The sequence below is a fragment of the Acinonyx jubatus genome, chromosome C2, assembly GCF_027475565.1.
Source record: "Acinonyx jubatus isolate Ajub_Pintada_27869175 chromosome C2, VMU_Ajub_asm_v1.0, whole genome shotgun sequence".
Lineage (NCBI taxonomy): Eukaryota > Metazoa > Chordata > Mammalia > Carnivora > Felidae > Acinonyx > Acinonyx jubatus.
Genome location: NC_069384.1, coordinates 50,115,141 through 50,141,676, shown reverse-complemented (window position 1 = coordinate 50,141,676; position 26,536 = coordinate 50,115,141). Strand labels below are relative to the sequence as shown.

Below are 26,536 nucleotides of genomic sequence, written 5' to 3'. Positions count from 1 at the left end.
ATGATGACCATTTCTTCTTAGGTAACTAGAGGCAGAGAGAACTACAGGCAACCTGGCAGTGAACTTTTCATTTAGTAAGCAGTTATCAGCATAAAAGTGCTCTTCTTTTTCTGCAATATAACAAAGCAGTAGTTTTAAATTACTGATTGCCTCTTTGTACCTCAAAATGTTACCTGACCTGTATTTTCTGCACAAAAATTTCATCAGTTTGTATAATAACAGCTCCAGTCTCTAACAGAAAATTATAGAAGCTCTTAATGGAATTTGGGCACTAATCTATGTTCAACTGTGAAAAAATTCTTTTGGAATTGAAAATTACAACCATATTAATACCTTCTCTTGTGCTGTGAACAATAAATGCCAAGAGGCTTTTTCCCCTTTAATGATTAACTGCTTTTTCAAAAGTACTGCCATTTACCACATGCAAATTTCTTGCTTTGTAGATCAGATGTGACTAAGAACACTAGGTGTTTGCCTCTTGCGAATAGATTTAGAAAGTACTAATTATAAGACTAATATACCACAATCATGCTTAATTTGTGTAACTCCCTTAATGCCAGATAAGTGAACTCTGTGAAGCAAATTGGGATGGCAACAATAAGATTTTTACCTTTTGTCTATTTACTTTCTTACACGAAAGGATTGACAGCAGGGAATAAGAATTCTTTGTCTATATAACCTTTAAAAAAAAGTTATTTGTTAAACTCAAGCAGGTAGAATTTAGATTTTTTTGTATATCTTAAATTAAAATAGCTTTTTAATTTAATATTGTGTTTTAAAAAGTACCTAGACTATAGTTAGTGTGGATTAGAATTGTTACTTCTATCATGTAATTTGATCTCATGTCCCTTTTTAAAGGCCGTAATACCAAATAGATAAGTATTTTATGTTAAAATTAATAAAATACATGCTAAAAATTAAGTATTTCTGAATGGAATATTAAGTGGAAATGTTATGGATTTTTTGTTAGAATTTGAGTAATTATTTAATAACATCAGTTAAAAGAGGGAAATGAGGGGATAAAAAAATAAATGTTCTGAATTGTTCCATCAATGCAATTTCTTTTTTTTTTAACGTTTATTTATTATTATTGAGAGACAGAGAGAGCACGAGCAGGGGAGGGGCAGAGAGAGGAGGAGACACAGAATCTGAGGCAGGCTCCAGGCTGTGAGCTGTCAGCACAGAGCCTGATGCGGGGCTCGAACCCCACAAACTGGGGGATCATGACCTGAGCCAAAGTCAGACGTTCAACCGACTGAGCCACCCAGGCGCCCCGCATCAATGCAATTGCTTATTTGAAGAATAGAAAACAACAGCTACAAAAATCAATTAACTCAGAACTTAAAATTTGAAAGAAAGACAAATCTGCTGAAACTAATTGATTGTAGGAATGAGAGAATTTGACTTATTTAAATTAAATCAAGTTATTGGGGAAGGTTTCCTTTGGCTGTTCAGTTTCCATTATCTTGTGTTAAATGGACACACCAGTCAGGTATTATATATCCTTGTGGAGCAGAACTGAAGTGTTCTGGGCAGGACCCACTGACATCCTCATGCTGCCATACCTGGTGAAGCCATTGTCCCTGTGCTGCCTTGCGGCCCTCAGCCAGTCACAGCTAGACAGAAAACGAGCACCAGCTGCCCTGCAGGAGATGTGGAAGAGGAACAAGCTATTAAAGTCTAGAAATACTGAGGAGATGGTTGAATTACGCATTCTGCTTCAGAGCAAGAATGCTGGAGCAGTGATTGGAAAAGGAAACAGGAATATTAAGAAGGCTCAATGGGCTCCTGAGTGCCTCCGTCGGGTAAGCATCTGACTCTTGATTTTGGCTCAGGTCATGATCTCTTGATGATGAAATCTTGCCCCATGTCAGGCACTGCACTGGGCCTGAAGTCTGCTTAAGATTCTCTCTCTCTCTCTCTCTCTCTCTCTCTCTCTCTCTCTCTCTCTCCCCCCCCCCAAATAAATAAATAAATAAATAATCACTCATTCACTTACTCCCCGTACAGACTACAATGTCAGTGTTTCAGTCACAGACAGCAGTGACTCAGAGAACATATTGAGTATCAGTGCTGATATTGAAACAATTGGAGAAATTCTGAAGAAAATCATCTCTACCTTGGAAGAGGGCCTGCAGGTGCCATCACCCACTGCAACCATCCAGCTCCCACCTGAATCTGATGCTGTAGAATGCTTAAATTACCCACACTATAAAGGAAGTGACTTTGCGATTGGAACTGTTGATTCATCAGAGTCTGCGGGGGCAATTATTGGGGTCAAAGGTGATAAAATCAAAGAACTTCAGGAGAACATACAGACAATATTCACGTTTTTCCTGGAATGCTGTCCTCATTCCTCATAGAGTCATTCTTATTAGAGGAAAACCTGATAGGGTTGTCGAGTGCATCAAGATCATCCGTGATCTTACTTTGGAGTCTCCCATCAAAGGATGTGTACAGCCTTATGATCCCAATTTTTATGATGAAACTTACAATTATGGTGGTTTTATGACCGCCATGGACATCCTGTGGGATTTCCCATGTGGGGCCAGTTTTGACACAGTGCTTCCTGGTGGGGTGGGCATCCTATGCCTCCATCTAGAAGAGATTATCATGATATGACCCTTTGTCTAGGACCTCCCCCACCTCCTCCTAGATGAGGTGGCTGGGGTGGTAGCAGGGCTCAGAATCTTCCTCCACCACCACCACCTAGAGGAGGAGATCTAAGGGCCTATGACAGAAGAAGCCCCAGAGACCACTAATATGGCATGGTTGGTTTTCATGAAATTTGGGACTCTCCAATAGATACATGGAGCCCATCCAAATGTCAGATGGCTTATGAACCACAGGATGGCTCTGGATATGATTATTCCTATGCAGGGGGTCATGGCTCATATGGTGATCTTGATGGACTACACAAGTAACTATTCCCAAAGATTTGGCTGGATCTATTATTGGCAAAGGTGGTCAGCAGATTAAACAAATCCGTCATGAGTCAGGAACTTCAGTAAATTTGACAAACCTTTAGAAGGGTCTGAAGATCTGATCCATTACCATTACAGGAACACAGGACCAGGTACAGAATGCATAATATTTGCTGCAGAAAACTGTGACAGAATTCTGGAAAGTTTTTCTAAGACTAGTGAAGAACTGAAGGAGTCTTGCATCTTGTTTTTTTGTTTGTTTGTTTGTTTGTTTTTAATCTGCTTCTGTTTAAAAAGCCAACATTCCTCTGATCATAGGTGTTCTGCATTTGAGGTGTAGTGAAATCTTTGCTGCTCACCAGATGTAATGTTTTAGTTCCTTACAAATGGGCAGGGAACGGCATGTTAAAATTAACATTGAAATTTTGAAACATCAGCATAGTGAATGAGTGTTAGTTTTTGTTCATTGTTGGTGATTTAATCTAAAAACAAGAAAAAAATTATTTCCCATATGATTATTGTGAAAACTTTGCTTTGTGGTCACCATAACATTTTGAGATGTGGGACAGAGAGGAAAAGTATGATAATCCACATGTCCCTGGCATATACACAGAGCCTTGTGCAGAATGTAATACTCTTTTGTTTTATGATTTTTAAAATAAATTTAGTGAACCTGTTTTTAGTGGCCATTATTTTAAAGTCATTTTTCACATGGCTAGATTGCCCAACCTACCCCAAACTAAATATTAAGTTTGATTTTTAGCTCCTCTGTTGGATATAAATAAATGGATCTCTTCTTGGACATAGGCATAGTACCTTGGCAAATTCCATTCTGCTGATTTCTTGATGATTTGAAAGGCCATTTCTTGGGAAGAAATTCTGTCATATACAGTCATGGTTATAATAAGCTGGGGATTTCTTTGTTTGCTTTTGCAAATACTTACCCCTGCTCTGTAGCAGTTTTGTATGTTAGTAATTATGAAGGAGAACAAAGGTGGGAAGCAATACTACAAATTCAGTAATGGTATAAGTATATGCCAGAAGCCTAAAGGCAGCAAATTTTATTAATCAGAATAATACTTGGTTATGCAAATGACTGATGCTAAATAGATTCTTATTATTTTTATAGGATAATTTCTCACTTACAAACTGTCAGCCTGCTAGTTTCTATTCATTAAACTTTGTAAATATATATATATATGTATATATATGTATACTCTTGTTTTTCCACTGTATGCAAATTGAAAGAAAAAGATGTACCATTTCTCTGTTCTATGTTGGATAATGTAGGCAACGTTTGTGAACAATTAAAAAAAAAGATGAAAAAAGTTTCTGTGGATGTTTTGTATAGTATCTTGGCATTTGTATTAATAGTTAAAAGTTCACTTCCAAATAAATAAAACTCCCATAATGCTAGATTTGATGTGTGTCCAATTTGAACAAGAGTTGATTAACTACATGTAAAATTTGTTCAAACGTTCTTCTTGTAAGGAAATACAGTAATCTTAAATGACAAAAACATAAATAATAAAATTAAATCAAGGTATAGATTTTCATTTTATGGTAAAATTCAGATAAGCACACAAAATTGTGAATGCATGTTTTAACAGAACTAAAGCTCCAAGCATGGACAAATGCCAAACAGGCTTTTAAAAGCAATAAAAAGGCAGCTGAGCAGTTAGCCAAAGCAAACATACAATGAGATGGTCCCAAAAACTAACTTAAAAAATTAACATTTAGGTCACATGATAAAAATGATATTTAGTGATTTCCAAATAAGCAATGGCTAAAAATAATAATATTTAAACCACATCACATAATATTGTGTGCAAATGGAACACATAGACATGTATTTACAGTACATTTTCCTGTGGAGTTTATTACCTTTTGAGAAAAGAATTCAACTCTGTTGGAATTCTTTTCATGACAAGCAATTACATAATGGGATGTCTAATCAAACTACTACACTGTTATAATGCAAATACTTTTTAAACAATGTTCCTGTTCTTAAAGACCGCCAACAGGTCATTTTTTGCTTAGGATTCATCACAAAAAGATATTGCCATATAAAAGAACTATTTTTAGAAATTATGTAAGCTTGCTTGTTGGGAGAAATATTTTAAAGACATATCCATTTACTCAGTATACATGATATCAGTGACTTAGTACCTTTTAGGTACTATGCTGGAGACTGAATGCCAGAAAGAACTAAGACAATGAACAGTAGATAAAATGCATTAGGTATGAAATATGTTGTCAACTTCAAACCAAGAAACAAGTTCAAGTGGCAAAGTGTTTTTCGGGGGATCAAGTTATTACATTTTGGAGTACAGAAATTTAGGTTGAAACTGATATTTCATGTGTTGATTATAGGAGGTGGACTCAGGGTTTTCATGGGGGGGGGAGGAAGAAAAGATTAGATAAGCTGTTTTAAGAAGAGTTCATTGGTGCTGAAAAACAGAATTAAATTTGTACTTTATTGATTGGTCAGGCTAGTGGTCAGTAGGCAAAAGTTCACTTTGTTTTTTTTAATTTTTTTTAATGTTTTTTTTTTTTTTTTTTGACAGAGAGAGAGAGGGGGGGGGGAGAGGGAGAGACAGAGTATGAGTGGGGGAGGGGCAGAGAGAGAGGGAGACACAGAATCTGAAGCTGGCTCCAGGCTCTGAGCTGACAGCACAGAGCCCGACCCGGGACTTGAACTCACAGACCCGTGAGATCATGACCTGAGCTGAAGTCAGTCACTCAACGGACTGAGCCACCCAGGCGCCCCAAAAGTTCACTTTTGTCAGTCTTTTAAAACAGAATTTTCTTGTTCTTGCTGATTTACTGAAATGTTGGTGGTTTGGTCCAGTTAAAAGTTTAGAAAACAGGATGTGCAAGGCAGTTCCTCTGAAATGGCTTTTCTGGTTCTGTTTAAAAATGGCTCTACTTACATCATTTTTCACAATGTGCCAGCCATTATGCTAAGAACTTTATACATTTATTTCATTAAATTCATTATATCTTCACAGCAATTCTATATGTAGAAGGTGTAATCGTGCTCACATTAAAGACTAGAAATTTAAGACTGAGAGGAGTTAATAACTTTCCCAAGAGAGGCATCAAGAATAGTCCAAGATAGAAAATGTAGGGTCTAGAAATATGGTTTATAATTCCAAGGCAGAAAGTTTAGGAAATCGAGGATCCAGATAAATCTTTTGAATGCCCAGCTATGAGTTTAAAAGTATAAATCAAGAACATTATTAAATTCTATGAAAATTAAATTCCTTTGGCAATATCATTATAAACTTGTCACTAGGAAAAGGTCAATTTGAATGTTTCAAGAATTTTTTTTCTCAGTCCACTAGAGGGACTAATACCCTTAGACAATGTGCTATCTCGGCAAGCTTTTCCTCTGGTAGTCTGCAAAAAGTCCATCTAGTTTCCAGGAAATAATTAATGCCAGGTGCCTATCATCTCTCTCTTACAGGTTGCACGTGTAATGTCAAGGCTCTTTCATTCTGTTTTAAAGATGGAGGGGTGGAAGGGTGCCTGGGTGGCTCCGTGGGTTAAGCCTCCAACTATGGCGCACGTCATGATCTCAAGGCTCGAGAGTTCAAGCCCTGCATCGGGCTCTGTGCTGACAGGTCAGAGCCTGAAGCCTGCTTTGAATTCTGTGTCTCCCTCTCTCTCTGCCATTTCCCCAGTCAAACTCTGTCTCTCTCTATCTCAAAAATAAATAAATAAACATTAAAAATTAAAATTAATAAAGATGTAGGAGGAAGAAGGACAAATGATTACTGACTCTAGGTCCTATGAAAGGACACATACACAAATTCACTTCTTGTGGAATCCCCCAGCCAGCTTGCTACAGAATCACTGTACCTTTAAAACTTCATCTCAAATATTTTATTATACTGGCCCACCCTGGTTCATTCCTTAGTCATCCTAGAATTTGAGAAATAATGTAAGAACTTATTGGTAAAATATTTTCTCCAACTTGTTCTAACCACTTTCTCTTTCCATCTGGCCTCACATTTCCAACAGTAGATTAAGTTCTTCAGTTAGAGCGTAAGGATAGGAGCATTCATTGCCTCTAAAGGTGTTGATTAAAATGGACACACTTTGACAGTTGGGGAGAAAGCCCGTAATGGTAAGCTTTTGCTCCTGTTTCAGAGTATCTATGGAATTTTGAAAAAAGTATTTGATTTCTCAATTTCATTCTCTCCACCCCAATGAAATAATAGGAGAAGGTGATCTCTTAAGGTATTTTAGAGCTGATACAGCAGGAATCTGTAAAGCTAGAGAGTAATAAACATAAAGGATCCAGGAGTCACCATTTATATACTAAAAAATGGCTTAAAACAGAGTCTCTTTATATTTTGGCAGGGAAATACATAGCACAAATGTTGATGTCCTGGCTCGGTTTATATTGGTAACATATAGAATGGGAGGAATCAAGCATAATGACTTTTGTTTCTTTTAGGTATTAGATTCTTAAAGATATAAATGGAAAAAGGTGGAATCTTTCATGTAATAATACAGGATGTGTTTGCTGCTTCTCCCTTGGGGAAAGGGTTTTATTTATTCACTTGTAAGACTTGAATAATTTTAGGAGTGCCTGAGACATCATGAAGATGAAATATTATGGGCAGTAATATGTATATTTTTGTTTTTATGGGACATAATTTTGAAATAATTATTAGTGAACAACATGAAACTTGAATGTGCAGGAATTGTACCCAGAATTTGGACTTAAAGAGCAGAAGTTACAAACAATTGCAATTTTTTACATAGGTTCTGTGGTAGTCCTTCTCATAGAATTCCATGCTGGACCATCCCATTTCTGTAACTGTTAACATTTGGGCACACTACTTTTAGGAAACATGCCAGTAATTAGTTATGCTGTCTTTTACTCAATATTATTTCTATTATTCATATTCTGAAAATGTGCCATTTACTTAGAGACATTCAAGTCCTTCCCTTGTTTCTCTGCTTCCTTATAGTTCAATTTTATCTCTTCCCTCTTTACTTTTTTTTCCTCTCCATTTTTCTGCATCTTCCTTCTCCTTTATGTCTGTAAATAAAACTAATTCTTATATTCATGAATAACTCATATTTAGAAGTAGAGTTAAACTTTCTCAAGTTTAGACCTCAATCAGGTGATTTTTATACTGGGTGTGCCTCTGTAAATATCATTCTTTTTATTTTTTCCAAAACTAAGTTATGGGTTGACTGTCATTATTGTTTTTATTATATAAAAATAGTAAATTATTCACTTTCTATAGTTTTATTGCCTCTCAGGCCGATCTAGTTTTATTTACTTTATAAATAAATGAAATAGTTCATGTAGTCCACCCACTATTTACATAGAAATATTTTGTTCCTTTTTTCAGGGTTTTTTTTTTTTTTAATTAGGGCATAATTTATAACGGTAAAGTCCACCCCTTTTTAGTGTATAGTTTTGAGAGTATCACCAAATTTGAGTTTGTGATTACTGTAACAAAATACACAATCGTTCCACCGACTGAAAAATTCTCTATACCACCATACACTCAGTCATTCATCCTATCCCCAGCCTCTGGAGCTACTGATCCCTACAGTTTTGCCTTTGCAAAATGCCATCAAATGGAATCTTACAGCATCTAAATTTAGAAAACGGCTTCTGATACTTAACATAATTCATTTAAACTGTATTTATACTGTTGCACGGGTCAATAGATTGCTACTTTTTTTTTTTTTTTAATTTCTAAGTGGAATTCTTTGTATTGATGTACCTTAGTTTATCTTTTCCTTAATTAGGGACATGTGGGTGGTTTCCAGTTTGGGACGATGATGACTAAAGCCTCAATAAGCATTTGCATGCCAGTTTTTGAAAGATGTAAATTTTGTTTGGGTAACTTCCTGTGAGTCAGATTTTGCTTCATATGGCAAGTGTTTAACTTTATGAGAAACTCGCAACCTGTTTTTCAAAGTGGTTATACCAGTTTGCATTGCAGGAAAGTTCTGGCTATTCTACATCCTTGGCAGTACTTGTTGTCACCGATTTGTTTTGATTTTAGTCATTTTAACAGTTATGGAATGATAGCTCACTGTGGTTTTTATTTCCGTTTCCATAATGACTAATGATATTGAGAATATTTTAATATGTTTAGTTGCAATCTGTATTCTTTCTTGTGTAAAGAATCTGTTCCAGTCTTTTGACTTTTTAAACATGGGATTGTTCATTTTCTTATTAAAGTACTTTTTAAATGTATTCTGGAAAAAGTAGAATATATTCTAGGACAAAACATTGGATATGTAATGTGCAGGTTTTCTACCAGCCTGTGACTTGCCTTTGTATCCTCTAAACAATAATTTTCATGAAGAAGAAAAATTAATTCTGACAAAGTTAATATACACATATATTTTTTTCTTTCATCAATTTTGCATTTGCTATTGTGTGCAACAAATTATCACCAATCTGAAATGACACAGATTTTCTTACATATTTTCTACTAGAAGACTTCAGTTTTACATGAGAGATGTGTATTGAGATTTGTTTGTTGATTGCATGTGGACATGAAATTCTTCCAACAACATTTGTCAAAGACTGTTTTCTCTCATTGAATTGCTTTAAATCTTTGTGAAAAATCAGTTGACTGTATTTGTTTGAGAATTTTTTTATGAATAGTCCATTCTTTTTCATTGATCTTTGTCTGTCCTTTTGCTAATGTCACACTGCTTATCACTATAGCTTTATAGTAAGTCTTTAAATCTTGTACTGTGAGCCTTCCAACTTTGTCCTTCAGAATTTAGCTGTCCTAGAGTTTTGACCTGTGCCCTTAGCTGTCTTGGGATTACGAGAAAATTGTGAATTTGTTGATTATCTGGTATATTTTTGTAATGTGAATGGGAATGAAACTTTACTTAGACTTTATCCTAAGTGAAGGCCAAAAGTCCTTAATTTAGTTTGATTATCATGTAATTAAATAGACACATTCTGTTTGCTGTTCTCTATAGGTCATCAATTTTTTTCTTCTGAAATGTTGGTATAAGTGAGACAAATATAGTTACTTCCTTTTTCACATTTTGTTATTTATTTATTTATTTATTTATTTATTTATTTATTTATTGAGAGAGAGAGAGAGAGAGAGAGAGAGAGAGAGAGAGAGAGAGAATCCTAAGCAGGCTGTTCACTGTCAGCACAGAGCTGGACACAACGTTTAATCCCACAAACCTGTGAGACCATGACCTGGACTAAAATCAAGAGTCAGTCACTTAACTGACTGAGCCACCCAGGCAACCCTCCTTTATCACTTTGAAGTAAGATTTATACTTGAGGTATAACCTTTCTCTCAATAAAATTAATTCTTTATATTTTTGTCATTGTTAGGAATATTTGATAAATTTACTAATAAGGGCTATTTGCATTATGTTTTTACTTACATTTCCTTTTTTCAACACACTAAGCATTGTTGTGAAGTAGATGTTGTGGTTTCCTTTTGTAACTGAGGAAACTAAAGCCTTTCAAGATTGTATAAATTGGCAAAAGATCACATTGTGTTAAAACCAAGGTATTAACCAAATATCTCTACTACTTCATCATTCATGTGTCTAAGATCTAAAGTTGATTACTAATTTTAAATATAATCCTAAATGGCTGTGAAGTGTTAGAGAAGTAGAATCATATGGTTTTTGGGATGTGTATTTCAAATGGTGACTCTGAAAATTCCTGTCATTTTCTAATGTTACAAGTTGGAAGATCATACAGTTCTTCATTTCCTGTAGTTCTGGTATTTGGAAATGATGCTTCATAGATTGAACCTGAGTTGGAAAGTAACTAGAAGTTAGGACAGTAGAAAATGAAGACCTTTCAAATTGCTTTCAGACACTTCCTTTTAAAAAACTTTTTAATTTAAAATTTTATTTAAATTTTATTTATTTTTGAAAGAGGACGAGTGAGCAGGGGAGTTGCAGAGAGAGGGGGAGACAGAGGATCCGAAGCAGGTCCCGTGCTGAAAGCAGAGAGCCCAACGTGGGGCCCGAACTCACAAACCGAGAGATCATGACCAGAGCCTAAGTCAGACATTTAACCAACTGAGCCACCCAAGCACGCCTGAAGCACATCCAGTGTTGGTTCTTAGAGACAGGAGCTAGGTAATTTAAATTATTCATGTAATTTAAGACATACTCATTTTCTAGCATTTAAATGAATATAATGTATCTTTCAATGCTCCTATATAGAGAAAGTAAGTGTTTCATTTATACTCATAGCTCTGAATTCCAAGGAAATATTAGACATTAACATTCATTGTACTGGTAGATGTCTTTTTTGGTAAATAAAATAATAAGGTCTATTTTTTTCATTTATGTTGTATAGATTTCCAAAAATATGCTAAAATAGATTATTTTGTTTAGAAATTTCTTTAAAAATTAGTTTTTTATAAATGGATTATGTCATGATTTTTCTCCTATGTAAATATTGAAAGTTAATATAACGTTTATTTTTACAATATATACATACATATAGATATTTCTATCTAGAAATTTCTTATTCCATGAAGTTTTCATCAAATAATAATACACACCCATCATATATTGTCTTGAAGTAGTTATAAAAGGATTTAATTGAATTGACTATTAAAATAACTCATTTAATATTTGGACAGGAGATAAAAAAGAATGTTGTATACAAATTACAAAACAACAACAAAGAAGTAAAAACTTGGCTATGTCAGCAATTGTCCTAGACCAATCATATGGCATATTTGGTTGAATCTTTTTTCCTTTGGGATGCCAGGGGAAGATTTTAAGGAGAACTTGGTTTAAGAAAAGTGGATTCGATATAGAGGAAAAGTTGAAGTACTTTGTCTTTATGTAAGATGTGATGTAGCACATGGGCTCAAGATGAGCTATGGAGAAAAAAATGAACAGGAGAGTGAGAAAGTGACCATTGCTTTGTAGGTATAGATTTTCATGTTTTATAAAGGCTAAAATTTGTACTTGATACAAGAGAAAGCAGGAACATTTGTGATATTTTATACAAGAAAAGTGATAATGAGTTTTGAAGTGAGAATTTTCCAAAAATCACAAGCTTTCAAAAACCTTGAATATTTTAGAGAACATATAGACTTGAAACTGAACAGATATAAGAAAGAGTAAAGAAAGTGTCCTCCTATTCTTGGCATGGTAAAAATGCAACCAAACCACACTAAGTACCAATCTGATGCATTTAGGACTATTTGTGTTTATGTTCCTCTCCCCCATGTTCTAAGTGCAAGCTCTCAAATACACATGGCAGCTGCCATTGTCTGTGTTTATGAAGAAAAGTGGTAGGTGTTCTTAAATCACAGCTACAAGAACTTGTTTACATTCTATACTAGTATATCATGACAGGTTTAGTGGCTCGTAATTGTATAACAGAATATCAAAATGAAATTCACCCTGCCTATCATATGTTTTCCTAAGAAATGAACAAAGGATAACTCTCCATCCCTTCCATTAACTGTTAAACATTTTCTGCTGTGTTTTCTTCACAATTCTCTACCTTTTATGATACTTACTTAACTCACATGGTCTCCTTTCTCTCCCCAAATCTACCACCCTATTCTCTAAAACTCTCATACTCTAATTAGTGAAATCACATATATCCTTGACATCTCTCAGAGAGTGTTTCTACCTCTTTGCCAGAGACAAAATTTACATTTACCTCAAAGACTATTTCTTGGACAACTCAATGAAAATCAGGTTGGTTTATTTTTGTGTCCTCATGTCTCAGAGCTGAGACTGATGATTTAATTGCTTGTTGATGCCACACTGTTCCATTGAGTTATTGGAAAAATGCTTTTATCTCAGTTTTTATCTCTACCTCAACTTCACTCTTTATTCTTGAAGGTTTCATCCTCAACATGGCCCACTTAGCACACACACTGGAGCTCAGTTCCATGACCTCCTGATCACCAATGTTATACCACAGCTACCTGCTTTTAATAGAGCTCCCCTAATTTCATGAGCTCTAATATCCCACTCTTACCACATTTCTGTTTCCTGCTTGTTTGCCCAAGACCTGATTACAACTGGTTCATAACATCACTAAGACATAAGATCATCTTGTCTTAACACCCCCATTCCATCCCCAATACATGATCTCAATTCTAATGCTGCACAGTTCAGAGTTGCTTCTTCTGTGTTTTCTTTTTAACCATGTATCCAAAACCCAATTGTGACTACACTCCAATGCTTGTCACCTTGTTTTTTTTTTACCCTTCATACTACCAAAAATGAGTGATACTTTAAAAAATTATTTATACTATGGGACAGATTGCTAACACTCCATATTCATTCTTCACCTTATGCAATAGTATATTAAACCTTCTCATGTTTCTCATACACCCAACTCTTTCCCATTTCTCACTGAGCAAAAGATACTGTGTTCAGAAATAATGGAAGCTGCCAGATGGGAACCCTTTCAGCTTCCTATCAAGAGTTCTGCCTCCACCCCTCACTTATTCAGTCATCCATAAACTATTTATTGCTTGGCAACAAAAACCTTTAAAACAGATTAGATCCTCACACTTAAATTTTTTACTAGAGAAAAGAGATATTAATCAAATGTAGAAAAATATATGCACTTTTCATTATAAGTGCAATGTATAAAAATATATGTAGCATCCTTTTTAGATTGGACAGTGTTCTGTATGTTTTCTAGGGTGCCATTTAAATTTAGTCCTGAAGGATGAGTAAACATGATCATGTGGACAGTGGGAGGAAAGGCATACCAGAAGATGAAAAGGCATGTGGGAAGGCTTGAAAAGGAAAGGAGTTTGATACATTGTAGAAATATTTAAAATACCAGTGTGGTTAGAGCATAGGGAATACTGGGAGAAACCTATAGAGAATTATGCTGAACAACAGCCTGGGTAAAAGATGTAGATTAATATTGTCAGTTCTGGAATTAGACAGTCTGTGTTTGAATTCTAACTGTATCAGCCATTGGTTGTGTGGGCAAATGTTTAATCTTCTTGTGCCTATTTTTCACATTTATGAAATAATAATAGAAATAATGGCATCTAAATAATATTAGGCATTAGGTCATCTTGAAATATGAATCTCTTTGTAAATGTAGAGTACTTAGAAAAGTTTCTGGCTTTAGACAAAAGTGGAATAAGTGGTAGTTTTTGCTGTTGTTTTTGTTGTTATTTTAGTTCATATTGAAGAATTCAGTTTTTCCTTTTTAAAACTTTTTTAATGTTTATTTATTTTTGAGAGAGAGAGAGAAACAAGAGTGTGAGCAGGGGAGGAGGAGAGAGAAGGGGGGTCACAGAATCCAAAGCAGGCTCCAGGCTCTAAGCTCTCCGCACAGAGCCTGAGGTAGGGCTCTAACTTACAAACCTTGAGGTCATGACCTGAGCTGAGGTCGGACATGTAACCAACTGAGCCCCCCAGGTGCCCCACAGTTTTTATTTTCAAGAGTATTGATAGCCACCAAAGAGTTTAAAGTTCTAAAGTGGTATAATATTATTGACGTTTTCAAATATTGTTTGGACTGAATATAAAGACTGGACTGAAGAAAGCAATGATTAAATCAGGGAGGATATCAGGAAACCAATGCAATAATCCAGGAGGGGAATGATAGTAAATTAACTAAGGCTAATAATTTAGGGCTGGTATAGGATATGTACAGTTAGAAATGAATTGACTTGAGATATGTTTTTGTGCTAATAGGCACCAGACTTGGTGAATTATTGGATATAGTGACTTCAGAAGCAATGTTGAAAAAAAAAAAAAAGCAAGAAAGAGTGTCAGTTGTCTGGTGACTGGAGATATATTTCTATATATAGAAAAGAATGAGATCACTATTAAGTTACTTTTCTTGTAGAAATACCTCTTTAAAAATTGAAAACATAAAGTTTATTTCTTGTTCTTCATGTTTGTTTCCAGTTGTGAGCTCTTCAAGGCCTATTTCTAATTACGAGCTGATCTATTAGTCTACCACTTCTGATAATTCTGTTTATCTACTTATTACAATATGATGTCCTCTCTAATTAGTGAATGATTACTGTTCTTTATCTTTTCGCTTTTGTTCCAAATGTATTAAAAATAAAAATGAGGAAAATAATATGTGCCAAAACAATGGCCACATGACTCCACTCCTACTTTTAAAGCATTTGTGTAGCCCTGATCGTTTTAGGTAGTGATTTTTGTTTCTTGCTGCCTGTATCCACCCGCCTTACCTGGAACCAAGATGACCAGCAGCCTAGAGAAATATATATAGGGATGGGCATAGAGGAAACATCTGAAACTTTCCCGATACTAGATGGTATCTTTCAGTATCCCAACTCTATCACCAGAAAACTTCTCTCACAAACATATATGCTTCCAGAGTATTTCAAGAGCATTGGATTAGTTGGGTTTAATCAGGAGACAGAAACCACACAGTGATGTGTATAGGAAAAGCTTAATATAATAAATTATTAAGTCAGACAAGGGATTTGATTAATGAAGAATCGGTTCATCAGAGTTCTCTAGGGAAACAGAATAAATAAGATAGAGAGAGAAAGACATTGAAAGATTTATTTTGAGGAATCAGCTCATCAGAGAGTGGGGGCTGCCAAATCTGAAATCTGTAGGCAAGCCTGGGATCTGAAAATCCAGGTCAGAGTTGATGTTGCACTTTTGATCCAAAGACTGAAAACTCAGGCAGAATTCCTTCCTCTTCAGGAAACCTCAGTCTTCTTTTAAAAACTTCAACTTGGGGTACCTGGGTGGCTCAGTCGGTTAAGCTTCCGCCTTCAGCTCAGGTCATGATCTCATGGTTCACGAGTTCGAGACCCGCGTCAGGCTCTGTGCTGACAGCTCGGAACCTGGAGCCTGCTTCAGATTCTGTCTCCCTCTCTCTCTGTCCCTCCCCTGCTCATGCTCTGTCTCTCTGTCTCTCTCCAGAATAAATAAACATTTAAAAAAATTAAACAAAAAAAGACCTTCAACTAAGATTGGATGAGGCCCACCCACATTATGGAGAGCAATCTGCTTTACCTAAGGTCAACTAAATGCACATATTAATTAAATCTAAAAATAATTTTATAAAAACATCTGGAGCAGCATTTGCCCAACCAACTGCTTAGCATAATCTGACACACAAAATTAACCAGTATGGGTAGGAAGAAATGATAAGCACTCTAAAGAATTTAAGAATAATGGATGTAAGGGGTAGCCAACTCCTTAAGCTAAGACAGAGCACTTTAAAGAAGAGACCTCGTGACCCCCCGGGGCTGAGTTTCAGACCTAGCCCACAAATGGCTGTTCCTAACTGAATGGCGAGAATGTAGCTATGTTCCTGCACAGTGGAATTTATTGAAATGTATCCTCTAGGTCGCCATAGAAAATAATGTCACATTAGAATCATTCTGTGAGACTGCTGAGGTGGTGATCCAAGGAAGTTCCCAGTCACTGCATGCATCTGCCTGCTGTGTACTACAGACACTGGGCACGGAAGACACTGCCTGTGCTGCAGAGCCAGGCGGTAGGAAACTGTCCACACAGTAGGAGTGGACCCTGATAAAGCCTAATGTGCTGCAGGAGCTTGCCAAAAAACATCAGAACCACAAAATCAAGTCTCTGTTTCTTGTATTTATCTCTATCACCCTGTACTGACAAAGCTTTCCACCTTGCCAGCTGAAAAAGGAAAAGCTTTTAAAAGCTTTATATCCCTTTTTGCAATGATAAGTGGATTTGGAGCTGAGATGCAATAAATTAAAAACTATCACAAGCACCATGTGTGATGACTTGTGGAAGCTCCTTCCTGCAACAGGACCTACAACTGCAGAAGCAGATTTAATAAGGGGCCACAATGGAATTGGGTAAGCAAATGTGTGCCTTGTAGTTCTGTTCTATGTCCATATGATATATGGGAGAGCTGTCTATGGGAAAAATAGCAAAGACCATCAGCAATGAGAATGTCACTGACAATATTTTCAATTTGAAAATATTGCTACAGGAAGATACAAAGAACCAAGATTATTAAGCTGAGAGAACTAATTGTATTTCAGAAGTAAAGAGTCTATTAGAGTTGGAAAATGCATGGTAAATACTTCTCTCCAAGTCACTAATTCTGAGTCAGGACATGGCCTTGAACCTCTTCTTAACACAGGATGCAAGGGAGCTGCATTAAATGTACTGCAGCTAAAGAAGACTCCCTAATATCAGTGGGGGATTTTTCTCAAGGAAGCAAGAAAATTGAGGGAGGTTAAAGAGAAAGGGGTCATTCCCACAAGACTAGGTCCAGAGCATCCTTTGAAATACCCCTTTGGCATAGCCTCATTTTCCTCAACAAGCAGTGGGTGCACCTGCAGCATTTTGAGCAAAAGAGACCACAGGAATATAACCCAAATATTCACCATTGAAAATACCCGTCCTTGCAGCCACAGTATTGCACTGGAAAGTCTTACAGACAGTGTCATTTTTTTCTTTCCTTTGGTAACCATCCTGGCATAACAACACTGGGTAGATAGAGCTAATGCAGAAAATATTCACACAATGGGATTTTTAGAGGTATTTTTAAATCCCACTCATCCACAAGCATTGGATTTTGGTTCTTACTGTCTTCTAAGAGAATCGGATATATTTAGCATTTCCTATGATTAATATTGGTGTGTGCACGGCTTGTCACATCAGGAACCTCCAGTTCCTGACCCCTGAGGACTAGCAGCACCATTAGCAGTGACATTACCTCATAGACTGTTAGAGGAACAGTATAAAATTGTGCACTGTAATAGTATTTTATTTGCTCCTGCACAATACTGCACTTCCTCTTACTACAAAACTAAATGTCAGTCCAGGATTTCTTGCCTTGCGGAATTAAGAAACTTTATTAAACGGAACATGAATAAAGTCATCTATATTTTAGTTTACATTGGTTTCTGGATGAGAAATGCTAGCATTTTAAATAGTTTTTGGCAGACTTTCCTTGAAGTGGATCATAGGTTTTCTTTCTTTCTGTTTTTTTTTTTCTCGTTAGACTATCTTTTTATTCATCAAAACACTCTAGTTGTAACAGATCTGAAATTATGCTCATTGAAGTTACACGGAATGCAGTGGGGAAATGGGTTGTGAAATCACTCAGCAGCACATAGTAGAATAGGGTGCAGATAAAGCTGTGTAACAATGGAACCAGTTTTTAAGGCCAGATCTTAAGGGTCTATTTTCCTTTAACCTAGATTTTGGTTACAGTAAGAGTTTACATCTGTGTGTGTGTGTGTGTGTGAGTGTGTGTGTGTGTTTGGTCTAATATTTCAGAATATGTTTTTGATGATTAAATGATTAAATATTATTACTCTAGTATAAAGGTTGAAGAACAGAGGCACTAAGGAATTAGTGACCTCTAATAAATTGCACTGCTTTTTGATATTTAGTTTATGGGATAGCACAAAAAATAAAGAAACAAAGATGTTAATTCTTCCCTAGTGAAGGTGGACTACAAGGCAGCAAGAAGAAACATCATCATTTTGATGAATGGAGCTCTCTGTATTATCAAAATTATTATTATTTTCATACCCACAGCTCTTACTGTCAAGAGACTGGAAGGTCTTCTCTCTAGTCTTTGATCGTACAGTCACAGTATTCTCTTGTTCTCTCTAGACCTAGCTATTACTTTACTGTATGTATGAGAATTTTCCAGAAATAAATAGTATACATACATGGAACAAAAGAGTCTACACTCAGTTCAAGAGAAAAAAAAAGTTACTGAAACTTTTCAGAAACATTCATTGCTCTGGAATATTTTGTTGATTTTCCTAAATTGCATAATTTCTAACCTAATACTTCTCTGCCTATATTTTAGGGATTTTCCTCTCTCCCTTCCTCCCTTCCTCCCTCCCTCCCTCCCTTCCTTCCTCCTTTGCTTCCTGTCTGTTTTTAGTCTTCTTTAATCTAGTCCTTTTTAAAACTGTTTCTAAGCTCTTGATTCATGAACAGCCTTGCTCCTCCCCCACAATTTTTTTTCCCTCCTGCAAGTTTTGTCAAAATTCAGATTAAGAAACATTAAGATTAAAAGACTTTTCATTCCTGTGTCTCACAGCCCACTGCTCTTTTCTGGTGGAACTCTGGCACCCAGCATTCTTTTCTGAAATTTCCAATTCACATAATGTATGAATCTTACACAATTGTTCCCTTTTCAAAAATATAACTTGATATGGAGGATATAATTTAACACAAAATATGCACTGTTCACAAAACAGAGAACAAAATTCTAAAAAGACAATAACTGTCTTCTTAGTCACTTTACTTATGATGCCTAACTCAATGTTCCCCAAAGATTTTTCAACAAATTAATTCCTGAAATACTCTGTGAAGATTAAGTTCTATGGATAAATGATTTTGGAGAAAAAATTCTGCCACATCCTCCCCTTGGAGATTTATAATGCATATTAAAGCATCTGATAAATACTGAAATAAAGACAGTTTGTCTCCAGCATATTTGCTTGTGGAACACTTTTATTGTTAACGCATATAAATAATTTCATGTTACTTCTTGAAATTTATTGTATTTGATTCTTATCAAATATGACTAATATTGCAACCAATTTATAGATAGAAAGTAAGATTATTAGGTATTTCAAAACTATTTTCAAGGTGAATTCTAGTAAGTGAAACAGGTAGGATTTAAAGACTTGTATGTGTGACTTTTATTTCTCACTTTGTCTCCATAGCACCAAAAGCTGCAACAATTAAGTGGAACTAAAATGTAAGATATTTTTTACTTTTTGTATGATATGTTCTACATAAACTAATAGTTGGCCTATCCATGTAGCTGGTTAAGGAAGAAGCCAGAGTCTGCTCTATAGACTCAGCCACCTCAAGCTGAAGAGGTACCCTTATGGTGTGAACCTGGCAAGACAAAGAAGAGAAGTCCTATACTGAGGCACAATGGACTGCTTGCACAGGTGTTCATAAATAATATTTCATTACCTTTTGTCTGTGCTTATTTTCTGAATAACCACATTCTGGAAGGGCTTGTAGGGTATGAGGATCAAATTCATACTTTGAAACTGTATTGTCAAACAAAATCAATTCAAGCACATCCTTGCAGGCAAGTGGCCTAAGAGATGACAGAATGGAAATTATAGTCATCACCATTAATAAAGAATAGTAACTATCTGCTTACCATGTATGAGGCAGCATGCTAGATAATGTAAACAAATTATATCCATTTAAATCAGAGGCTCTTAGCTCTGTTTATCAGGATCACCAGGAGAGTTTGTAGAATATGCTTGGACCCAGCTACCGTGAGTTTAAAAATGATGTCTTATGCTAAAAAATTGCATTTAAGATAGCTATCAATTCAAATTCACTTACAAATAACTCCGGTAATCTTGCTTAGAGAATATGAATATATGTCCAACCCATCATCACTGAAGAAAACTAGTTATATTCCCTAGTATAGTAAACACAAAATTGTTTTATATAGCTTTATTTATAGTTACATATATATTTTCCTTATGGATAACTATCATTGATGTCATTAGTAATTTGATCACTGCTGTCCTGGGTGATGTTTGAAACACTGCTGAGGAGTTGGCTTATACTTTCCAATTATAAAATCTCTGAGCTTCAGAGTCCCTCATCAAGCAACTTTCAATAACTAGAATTTTACAATCCACAGAAAAGTTGACATGGTTTTATTTGTTCTGTTACTTACAAAGTGCCAGGAGGGTTTCAAAGTCATAATAATTATTATTGTGAAACAGAATACGCAATAAAATAAGGTTTTATTACTGCAGAAAAAACAAACAAACAATCCTACCTTCTGTAAGCATCACAAAAAGTCCTACTATTATTGCCACAAAAATGAAAAACAAAAAGCTACTGCCTCTGAGAAATAAAAAGGTAGACATATTGTATTCTTGAGACCCCACATTTACGTAATATATTTCAGTATACAAGCATCAAAATAACAAGTACTTTACTTTTATGTGGATGGTTTTCTTCAAAAATGTGAAGGTGATTTATATGCATTATTTCTGTAGCCTCTTACATTCCATCTAAATGAAGTCTCATTATTAAAAAAAAAAGATCCAGGGGCGCCTGGGTGGCGCAGTCGGTTAAGCGTCCGACTTCAGCCAGGTCACGATCTCGCAGTCCGTGACTTCGAGCCGCGCGTCGGGCTCTGGGCTGATGGCTCAGAGCCTGGAGCCTGTTTCCTGTTCTGTGTCTCCCTCTCTCTCTGCCCCTCCCCCGTTCATGCTCTGTCTCTCTCTGTCCCAAAAATAAATAAACGTTGAAAAAAAAAATTAAAAAAAAGATCCAGTTAAAGTAGTCACCAGTATGTTCACATAAGAAATTGATAATTAGAAATAAATTAATTTTTAAAATGTATTTATGAAACTGAAAAATAGAAAAAATTATATCAATGCAAGTGTATATCAAGTCAGTGATATTCACAATTTACTAACATTAAACTCATTGTTAACCAAGAACAGTGAATATTAAACTATTAATTATTTTCAAGAACCAAAATCATGCTCACATCATCTTCAGTAGACCTACTTCAGAATATGTCTATTTTGGAAATACAAACATTTAATATATTTATAGCACTATTACTGTTGCATTTTATGAAAACATCAACACTTGATTTCAACATTATACATTCTAAGTAAGATTTTCAACTTAGGAAATCATTATCATGTAAGCAATGCATTATCCATGCATTTTTATCTTATTGATAAATCCATCAATAAATTGAGAAGCATTTTGTCTGTCTAGTATCCTTATTTATCAAGCCAGTAGCTTATACTAAATTTCTAAAGTCTAATCCATTGCTAGAAATTATATGATTACAATGATATGATTTGTGCTGAAAATTGAGTTTAATAACCATAATACTGCAATACATACAACTTGTGAAAACCTCAACTAGTGAAACCCTTCCTGATTCCACACTATCCTGTTATGCTCGCATTCTAAGTCTTGTGTTTTCCTTTCATATAATATTTACATCCATTCTTAGGGAGGAATGCAAACATTAAGCAAAGTAATAAATTAAGTATTTAAAGTTTGTCAATTGTTTTGAAGCAAAAGTTGATCTGCGAATGTATAACAGGGAGCTTTAAGTTTAGTAAAGATTAGGGGAATTTATAGTTAAACATCAGCCCCATTTATGAACTGAAGTTAGCTAGATAAAGCAGGTTGAGAGAAAAGTTTCCAATCAGAAAAGAGTAAGTTCAAAGATCTTAAACTTAGAGGGAGAAGAGGAGAAAAGATGGAGGTGAGAGAGAACATACTAGACTGGAGTAGGTTTTGAGGGATTATGATAATAGAGCATTGGTTATAAGGTTAGAAATTTAGGAATGACAAGCAAATAATAAAACGATGGATGATAGAAACATTGGACAAGGATGCATGGTTTTTGTATAGCTAATTAATTGGACAGGGATGCATGGTTTGTGTATAGCTAATTTAGTGGTTAATTAAATTTCATAATTAAAACAGATGAAATATTATTCTCATTAATGTAGAACTCTAACCAATGAATGAACTTTTAGAAAATTTCATGATAGAATATTCTTTTAAGTAGACACTGCATATTTAGGTCATTCATGAACGTGAATATTTATGGATAAATGTCCTATAAAATAATACATTTTAACAATGCAGTTATATATTATTTGCAGATATATAAAGTCTTAAAGTGTTTAGAAAGTATTATATACCACTAAACTGTCTTCTATGATTTTTATCACATGGGAATAACTGTTCACTCAATTTTTATGACTCATTTTCCCTTCAGTTTTATAATCTTTCTTCCTTCCCAGTTTTCCTTCTGATATAATAACGTACATATTTTCATATAGCAAAAGTTTCCTTGATCTATCCTGCTAAAATTTTCTGTTATTGGTTGTTGTACAGTATACTTAAACATTGGAGACATTATCATGGAAACTGATTTAGAAAGAATTTAAATTCCTTAAATAGGAGTGGTAAATGAGTAACACAAGCAAATGCTAATGAGATCTCTACTTAGTAATTAGAGAAAAAGGCATTTTTATTTTTTAAATGCTTATTTTATTTATTTTTGAGACAAAAGAAAGTGTGAGCAGAGGGAGGAACAGAGAGAGATGAGAGAGAGAATCCCAAGCAGGCTCCACACATGTGAAGCTGGCTGCAGGGCTCAGTCCCCCAAAATCAAGAGTTGGACACTCAACCAACTGAGCCACCAGGAGCACCAGCATTTTATTTTAAATACTTTTTAGGGGTACCTGGGTAGCTCAGTCACTTGAGTGACCAACTCTTGATTTTGGCTCAGGTTATGATTTCACAGTTCGGGGAATTGAGCTCTGATTCCTGATTCCAGCTCCAAGCTGAACACGAAGCCTGCTTGGGATTCTTTCTCTCCTCTCTCTCTCTGCCCCTCCTCTGCTTGTGCTCTCTCTCTCTCTCTCTCTCTCTCTCTCTCTCAAATTAAATAAGTAAACTTTTTTTTTAATTGGGACTTCTAATGTTGTTTGAATAGATATTTTTAAATAAATAGATGCCAGATCCCAAAGATAAATAAAAGGTAAAATATAAGTGTGGAATTTTAACTTGCTATCAGTTTTATCAAATGAGCACAAAATCAGTTTTATTTACCTCTGTTTTTTAAATTTTTATTTATTTTGAGAGAGAGACAGAGAGTGCACACATGCACACGTGGTGAGGGGCAGAAAATAAAGGAGAAAAAGAGAATCCCAAGCAGGCTTCGTGCTTATAGAACAGAACCCAATGCAGGGTTCGAACTCATGTACTGTGAGATCATGACCTGAATGAAATCAAGAGTTGGACACCTAACCTACTAAGCCACCCAGGAGCTCCTACCTCCAACTATTTTTTTCTAAATTTGCAGTCACAAAAGTTAAGTGAGAGTAAAAAAAAATAAATAGCAAGTAGAAAGAAAATACTATGTATTTATACAATTATTTAAATTATTTAAAGGGTTAAAATTCAATCTTGTTTTAGATATTTTAAATAAAGAAACTGACTTTGAAGGTAGGTGACATAGTCCATAAGAATTTCTTAAAGTGTCATGGAAAAAATAGAAGAGCAAATATTGTTATGCCTCAGCAAAATATATTATTAAATATTTTCATGAAAATAAGATTTATATTAAAGCAATATTGCATTTCTGCCAAGTTGATATAATTTTCCAAATGTGGCATTCAAATCCACAGCAGGAATATGTCCCTAAATTGGTCAGAAATTTTGAGATAAGTATAATCATATTGTTTGAAACTATAGGTTATATTAAATTTCATCAAGGAATATTCCTATGCCATGTGGCCTAGAGTAATAATGATGAAAAAAGAGAACATCCATATCGGTTCTGAAGTTTGCTGCTGAAGTTTTCTATTTCTTTTAGACTTTTTATACAGAATAATGTTTAATTTTGCTGATTTTTAAAAATATTAACCAGGTGGTCATATAATTGCTTATATTTATTATTTGATTAATTATATTAATAGATTTCATTCTACTGAATCATTGTTACCTTCCACTTTATACTATATATATATTTTTTTTTCTGTTGAATAATACTCTATTTAGGAATTTAGTTTCATTACCCATAAGTGAGATGCCTGAAGTTTTTGGGGAGGCTACTATATTCTCAAAGTTTAGGCATAGATGGTTTGTTATCATCAATACTAGAATTTAGAAATTTTAAAAAGCATTCTATGATCTGCAAAAGTTAAAATACTTGGAAATACTGGTTTTTTGGGCACTCCAATTGTAAGTGTCTTAGATCTCTGACCATGCTCAGTGCATATACATTTATTTCTAAATTTTTGCTTTTTAAAATTTTTTTTTACATTTATTCAGTTTTTGAGAGACTTGAGAAAGAGCACAAGCGGGGGAGGAGCAGAGAGAGAGGGAGACACAGAATGAGAAGCAGGCTTCAGGCTCTGAGCTGTCAGCACAGAACCCAACGCGGGGCTCAAACTCATGAGCTGTGAGGTCATGACCTGAGCCGAAGTCGGATGCCTAACTGACTGAGCCACCCAGGCGCCCCTAAATTTTTACTTTTTATTTATAATGCTTTAATTTTATCATCTTCATTTTGATTTAGTTTGTATTTCTACAAAAGGAAACTTTGTGACAAAAATTTAGGTGCAAGTAGTATATTTGAGAGATAATCTCAGAAAATATAGCAAAAGAAGTATTGAAGTGAGGTAAGGAAGGAAGAAAAGTCAGAGAGAGTGTGCTAATGAGTAAGTTTCTATCATAGGCAACTGGAGCTCATATTTTGCTGAATCCTCTGAGAGTCTTTGCAGAATATACCTCAATTCGAGTCAATGTGAGCGGGAACAACCTGAGATATTTCTCCGCCTTCCCTTATCTTTAATTGCTTAAGGATATTTCCCGAGTTATTAACACTCTGGCCAGCGTGCCAGGTCCATAATCCAGGCAGAACATGTTTCTGTGGACTAGGAAAGCCTCAGCAGAGAGTAGAAAGTGCTGCAAATCTGAAGATACCAGCCTATGATGGATATGTTGGTCTGCTAACAGCTTGTAGGCCAAGAGGGGCAGGGGTGGGGCAGGGCAGTTTTGGGGGGTGTGCTTCCTGCCTCTTCATTTGTTTTCAGCAGCCTCTTCTCCTTTGGCTCCCCCTACTTCTTCCAATGACATGATTATCTTATGATTTTCTTTCCTATTATTCATACACACCTATTTCACTGTTATTGATGAAACTAACCTCAATGTCTTTGGTCAACTTTAAAGAAACCATGACTGATGCCTCGTGGTGTGAAACAATCATTTCTTCTTTCTAGGTACACATTTTTTACCTTAGTTCCAGGAAAACAAGTTCTTCTCAATACTTCCTACTCCACTGGAGCTATTTCTATTCCCCTTTGCTGTCTCCTTCTTTCCTTGGCTTTTAAATATTGGAAATTTTGGAAATATTAGAATATTGGAAATACTGGAAAATTCAGGACTCTGACCTTTGTCCTCCTGTACCTAAAATTACTCAAGGGACACCAAAGTGGCTCAGTTGGTTAAGTGTCCAACTTCTGCTCAGGTCATGATCTCCTGGTTTGTGAGTTCAAGCCGGACATCCGCTCTGTGCTGACAGCTTGGAGCCTGGAGCCTGCTTTGGATTCTGTGTCTCCCTCTCTCTCTGTCCCTCCCCTACTCACAATCTGTCTTTCTCATAAATAAATAAACATTAAAAAAAATTTTAAATCACTCAGTATGTTCTTTCTATAGAAATTATTGAGACCTCAGCTAACTCCTAAACCCCCTTACTTCATGTCTCCCCTATCTAGCAGCTTATTTTTTTAAATTAAATATTTACCCTTCTTTGGTTCTAATCATCCACCTCTAGAGTGTATTATGAATACAGTTTTCCCTCACTTGCACTACTGTCACCCTGGGCCAATACCATCATTGTTTTCCTCATTTCCATAGTTTCCTGACTAGTTTCTCTTCTTTCATACTGGTCCTTTCTGAAGTATATTTCAACACAGCAATTAAGGAATACTATCAATCTTTACTCAAAATACTCCAGATCCCCATAATACTGAATAATATCCAAACCATTAAACATGAACTACAAGTCTATAAACACCATTCTGCTCCTGGTACACCCCGACATTCTCATGGTTTGTTCTGTGTCATTGGAA

The 26,536-nt window shown here is 35.4% G+C and overlaps 1 pseudogene; it reads left to right on the top strand.

Annotated features, from left to right (window-relative positions):
- Positions 1-1,553: 1,553 nt before the first annotated feature.
- Positions 1,554-3,165, top strand: LOC106972208 (heterogeneous nuclear ribonucleoprotein K-like; annotated as a pseudogene).
- The last annotated feature ends 23,371 nt before the right edge of the window (positions 3,166-26,536 follow it).